The following is a 6,576-nucleotide window of genomic DNA, read 5'->3' on the forward strand; positions in this document are numbered from 1 at the left end:
TGTGTTTCATGTGTGTTAGTTGAGGAGGTACATTCTGGATCTGTCTCATGTGATCCAAGTGGATGATGTGCATGTGAGAGATAATTTGACTGTTGAGGTATCACCCATGCAGATAGAGGATCGAGAAGTAAAATAGTTGTATGGTAAAGAGATTACCTTGGTGAAGGTAGCTTAGGGAGGACCAGCTGGTGGAAATGTAACTTGTGAGCTTGAGAGTCAGATGAGATATTCATATCTGAATCTGTTCACTTGAGGTAACTTTTGAGGAAGAAATTTCTTTAAGTGAGGGAGAGTTGTAACACCCCATTTTTGTACAAATTATTTATATTAATTAATTATAATTTTATATGTGTATATAATCATTACTTGTGTGATAATTGAGATGTGTTAGGGCAACAAGGATGGGTGACCCTAGGTAGAGAGTGTGACGAATAATTAAAAGTTGGTAGATTTATTTAGAATTATTTAATTGATTAAATAATGTTTTAGTATTATTATTTAAATAAAATAATAAAATAAAAGGAAATAATGAGTTTGGGGTGGAAAGTGCGAATTATGGAGAATTAAAATAAATAATGTAAGTCAGTAATAAGTTGGGCCTTAGTAGAATATTAGAAAGATGAAAATTAGGTTTTTGATTTAAGAGAAGAGAAGTGAGGCGAAACCTTTGGAATTGGAGAAAAAGAGGCAAGAGAGGAGAAAAACAAAGAAAACCTAAGGAAAGCTCTAGGGAAGAGAAGCCATATCCAAAAGCTTGGATTTATTTGGAATTACAAGGTAAAGGTGAGAATTTGGTTCAATAATAGGGATATGAATGGAAGGGTAGAGGAAGGTTTAATTCTTTTTGGATTGATGACGAATGCGTTTTGCTGAATAAAATTTATGTTTTAAAGTGTCCACATGTATGCTCACCATTGATTATGTATGAAGGTTTTAGGGATTGATATAGTATATAGATCCATGATTATATGATTATAAGTAGTGATTGATATATGTATGTTTATTAATGAATTTAAAACCGTAAAATATTTTTGATGATGATTTCATGGACGTTTTTGGGGTTGGAGAAGATGAAAATCGTGATGGAAATTTCAGAAAAACAACAAATTTTTGGTAACACCTTCGTGCGCGCTTTTGATCATAACTTTTAACTCATAAATCATTTTGGGACGGGTTTGAAGCATTGGGTATCTGAAACAGAGGGAAATAACTTTGTTTCAGGGGTAAAATATGTTTGGTAATGAGTTCATGGCCATTTTTGGGGTTGGAGAAGATTAAAATCATATGGGAAATTTCAGAAAAATAACAACTTTTTGGTAACACCTTTGTGCACGGTTTTGATCATAACTTCCAACTCGTAAATAATTTTGGGATGGAGTTTGAAGTGTTGGGTGTATGAAACAGAGGGAAATAACTTTATTTCAGGGGTAAATTATTTTTGGTGATGATTTCATGGCAGCTGTTTTTGGGGCGGAGAAGATGAAAATCGTGCTTGAAATTTCAGAAAATAACAACTTTTTGGTAACACTTTCGTGCACAATTTTGATCATAATTTTCAACTTGTAAATCATTTTGGGATGGGGTTTGAAGAGTTGGTTATCTAAAACTGAGGGATATAACTTTGTTTCAGAGATAAAATATTTTTAATGATTTTATTAGAGGTTGGTAGTAGGTGGGAAAGAAATGTAATGAATATGGACGAGGTTTGTATTCACAATTATTTGATGTGTTGTGAATGATTGGGGTGTAGTGTTTGATTATATTGGTGGTAGTCTAGAAGGGTGGGTTACATTATGCATGGTTACAATTGTGCGATCGATTATGGATCACTAAATATTATAATTATTGTGTTAATAGCATTATTGTCATGCCATACATTCATTGTTATTATGTTGAAGGAGATAAGTCATAGGTCCGAAGAGGGACGAAGGACTTATCCAGAACTCAAAAGGGGGAGTTCAGGATTCCGAAGGGTGAATCGGGTTCATAAGAAGAACCAAATGTTAAATTGGTACCCCATGCATATAAGTCTTATCGTTGTCGTGAGTCGCATAACATGAATGAAATTTATGCGTGAAATATGACTATGTGTGATGATGGTGTTATTATATGTGATACTGATGATAATTTGGACATAAGAATGTGAGATATAGTTGTGCATGATTGTGCAGATGATGTACTATATTATAAGTCCTACGTTATTATTATTGTAATGAATTCTCACCCTTTTGTTTGAATGTTGCCTTTACATGGACTTCATGCAGATACTCAAGAGTAGAGACGCTATTGTGAGTGAAAGTTAGCTCCTAGAGCTATTTCTTTTAGTTTATTCTTGTTAGCTTTGGTTATGCTCTAATATGTAACACTAGGAAGAGAATTATTTGTTTTGTGTTGGAATTTCCTGAGAGACAATGCATGCTCTCGTATTTATTTTATATTTTGGTGTGATAGTACTTGGAGAAGAGTCATGAGTCGGTGCTTTTAATTTTGTTATGAAAACTATTATGAGATTTTAAATTGGTAGTTTTTTTATTATGATTTTGTTGTGAAGTTATTCAGATGAGTTGGATGTCGTGTAAACATCCTAAATGCAAATGTATGTAGTAAAATGTTTTGTTGTAACCTGTGTTATGAAGCAAGCTATGTTTGTTATGAATGACACCATAAGTGATTGTATTTCGTTAATTAAATTTGTTGATAATTACGAACGGGTTTTTAGGGTTTTACAGTATGCAACCCCTCCTAGGTCCACTATGCTGGAGATTAGCAATATCGGTTCAAGACCAATGCCTCTGATTCAAGACACATCACGATCACAACCTTGAGTCAAAGAAGTCGCATCACCAAATCCCCCAGAAGCTTCATTCCACCGTAGCTTCCATAATCTCCTAAATATTTGGTTCCACAATAGAACAAGACCCTTAGTTTTTATACTTAGAACTAAGAATGTAAAGGAATAAACATCCATTTTGGTTCATCAATATGTGAGAAGCTTACACTTATCAAATTCTAAATATATTATTTATTAACTGTTTATTTTTATAATTTTATAGACTAAATTAACTACCAAATTATATATCTAAGGATTATAATGATTAAAAAAACATTTTTAAAATAAAATTGGATTGTTTATGTCTCTTCTTAATTACTTTGCTCTTATAAGCATTGTGCTTGTAGAGTTTTTGATCATTATGCCTCTTTTTTAACACTCCGCTTTTAGAGGTCTCATGCTTCGGAGGTTGTGGATCTTTATGAGTATTATGAACCAAGCACACATGATATCAATGTCCTCGGTCCACCAACTTATCACCATATGAGAGACACAAAGAGTATTTAAATGAGGTGCGACGATTGTGGACAAATGCATGTCAATCAAGCAAGCTCACCTTCTGTTACATCTTTGAAGGTGCACTCTCTAGTTAATTTGGACCATGCATGTCATCGTCGAGGACTTATCTCCATCAATTATTAATTTTTCTATCCACGACTATATCTTAAGGGATGAATCATCCACCACACTCTCTAGTGGAGCAGGGTCATACGACTCATAAACAGGATTATCGACAAAAGACTTGGAACTTTTCATTATGTCACAAATTCTATATATACCTACCTAAAAGGCTATATTAGATGACCCTTTTTTCACATTCCATAATCCTAAAGATCTCTTGTTGAGCATACTGACTTGAGTGTTGGAGTGTTAACCTTACAGGTACACCTCCGCTCCACTGTATTGAAATCCTTAATCCTCCATAGATTCCGCATCTATATCTATTTTTGGTTCTAGAAAAAACATTAATCTATTAGTTTTAAGCCTACCAATCAACTGGAGCATTATGCCAATCGATTGTCTCATCATTATTGGCCATGAAAATTTTCCTTTTTTGTGTCAACCTCTAGCCTATAAATAGATATCCTTTTCCACATATTTTCACACCTAGAAACGTGTTTTCATTTCTCATCTCTCTCTCTCTCTCTCTTCTCTCTCTCTCTCTCTCTTCTCTCTCTCTCTCTCTCTTCTCTCTCCTCTCTTCTCTCTCTCTCTCTCTCTCTCTCTCTCTCTCTCTCTCTCTCTCTCTCTCTCTCTCTCTCCCTCCCTCCCTCCCTTCCTCTATCTATCTCTAAAAATACTTATTTACTCTCTCTTACTAAAGTTTATTTGTAGTATTTTCGAGAAAGTCATTTTGTAACTGAGGAAGTTGTAATTCTGAAAGGGTAAATTTGAAAGTTCACCAAGAAAGTTTTGTTTTTATCTTGGTTGAACGTTTCATCCATTTAAGGATTATTTGTTTTGGTTCGAAGATAAACCCTTAAAAAGCTTTGGTTTGGGGATTGTGTGATCAAGTCTATGTTTAGGTTCAAGATCATCCAAGTGGTAAAATCTCATAGGTTCTTAGTTATCTCGGTATAAAGCCAAGGTACGGTTCAAGCTCAGCTCGTTGTTAAAAGCTTGGTTTGGTTTAAGATCAACTCAATGGTAAAATATCACAGGTTCTTGGTTAGTCTGGTATCAAAACCATGTTTTAATTTGCGAGATCAGTCTGATGTTAAAAGCTCTCCCAGGTTCAAGATCAGTCCATTCAAAATCTTTGTTTGAAGCTTTAATATTAACCACTCCAAGTTTCTTGTGGAAATGAGACTAACTACTTCAATCCATTTTTTGGAAGGAATACTCACTGCTTCTCTCCATGATTACTCTTTGGTTGGAAGTTAGCCACAAACTTCAGTTTCCCTGTACAAGAGAATTCAGGAGTTTAACCTACTAAAAACTCTTAAGTTTTTTGGATACTTTCAATACCAAATCTAGGGGATAAAACTAATTCATTTTTTACTGAACTTGTATAATTCCTGACGTTCTCCCCCCCCCCCCCCCCCCCCCCCCCTTAAACTCTTTACATTTTTGCATTTTACTTTCTAAACATTATTTTTTGCTGCTTAATTTCATAACTTTTCTAAACAAAGTTCAAAATCTGATTTTGATCTAAAAAGTTTTTTAAACATAAGTTTTTCATAAAACACCTCAAAACCCTTAGAAGGACCATCAAGGTGTTTGTGGGATTGATCAAGGATGTTCCTAAACTTTTAGGAAGATTTTATACACTGCATAATTGATTAAGAACCTTAGACAATCTATTAGAGAAAAGGATAAAGTTTCTCAATTGATAAAAAAACTCATAATCAATTAAGACACTAGTCGTTGTAGGTTTTCCTTTTGGGGAATTAGGGTTTCCGTTTTTGCGAAACACATAATTGATTAAACTAAGTACATAATCAATTATGAGCATTAAAAGATCCATGAATAGTTTTCCTTTTTTGAGCCAGTTTTTCCACTTATAAATAAAGAGTTTTTCCTCACTTTCAAAACACACCAAAAACACATTTCTATATACTTTTTCACTTTTTAATCTCCCTTTTATAATTTCTTTCTTCTTCACTAAATATCCTTAGTACTTTAAGAGTCAAAAATATTAGTAAGGCATTTGGTTTGTGAATTATCTCCCGGAGAAGTCACTATTTGGTTTGTGAGCTTAGCTGATAAAAGTTGTTGTTTGGTTCGTGAGATTGTCTATGAAAATATCAGGTTGGTTCGTGATCTTTTCCTAGTGTAAAAGCTCTCAGTTGGTTCATGAGACTGTCCTTTAAAATCTCCATTTGGTTTGTAAGTTGCACCTGGTATAAAAGCTCTATATTGGTTCCACGATTAACATGGTGTAAAATCCCATGTTTGGTTATGAGGATAGATCGTGTAAAACTCCAGTTTGTTTGTAAGAAGGTTTGTAGCATATCTTGTGAAAATCTCACATATATAATGGAAACTCTAGAGAAGAAATTCTTGGGGAGATGAGTATGCTAAGTGGTTAGGCTGAAACTCTATAAATCTTTGGTGAAATTCTCTCTTCCCTTATCTATTTTTATTTTCTTTGGTGAAACTCTATTAATCTTTTCTTTAACCTGATTTATTTTCTTTACTTATTCTGCAACCTAATCATTGATCGATTTACAAAATTGTTTTAAATAATTTATTTTATCAAATATTTTTTAATTTGACATCATTTTCAAACGCACAAAATTCACCCCTATTTCTCTTGTGTTTGGAGTCACTTGTCCAACACAAAGTGAAAAACAACCTTTGCACATAACCAATGAGTAACAACAAAAACTAATATTTTCACAACTTATTAGGCTTAAATTATGATCAAATACCATTCACTTGTATAGGATATAAAATATTCAAAGGAAAATCTAAATTTATTCATTTTCAACCCATTGCATACAAAGGCAAGCAACTTGGAAGGGAACCGCTCTTTCTATCATGGGTGGATTTGTTTCTGTTTTAAAAAAAGATTTTTTTTCCTTTGTATTTTCAAAAATGGATTTTATAGAACGGTTTTACAAAATGTTACAAGTTTTTCTATATTCATTTTTTTTTAAATTAAAAGACTAGTTTTGATGTTCTATAACATAAACATACATTATTAAAGATCAAACATAGTCGAAATTGTATTTTTTTTATAAAGTTGTATCTCAAAAATGATTTTTATGAAAAATTATTTGAAATAGCTTCAAAATTAAGTG

The sequence above is a fragment of the Lathyrus oleraceus genome, chromosome 4, assembly GCF_024323335.1.
Source record: "Lathyrus oleraceus cultivar Zhongwan6 chromosome 4, CAAS_Psat_ZW6_1.0, whole genome shotgun sequence".
Lineage (NCBI taxonomy): Eukaryota > Viridiplantae > Streptophyta > Magnoliopsida > Fabales > Fabaceae > Lathyrus > Lathyrus oleraceus.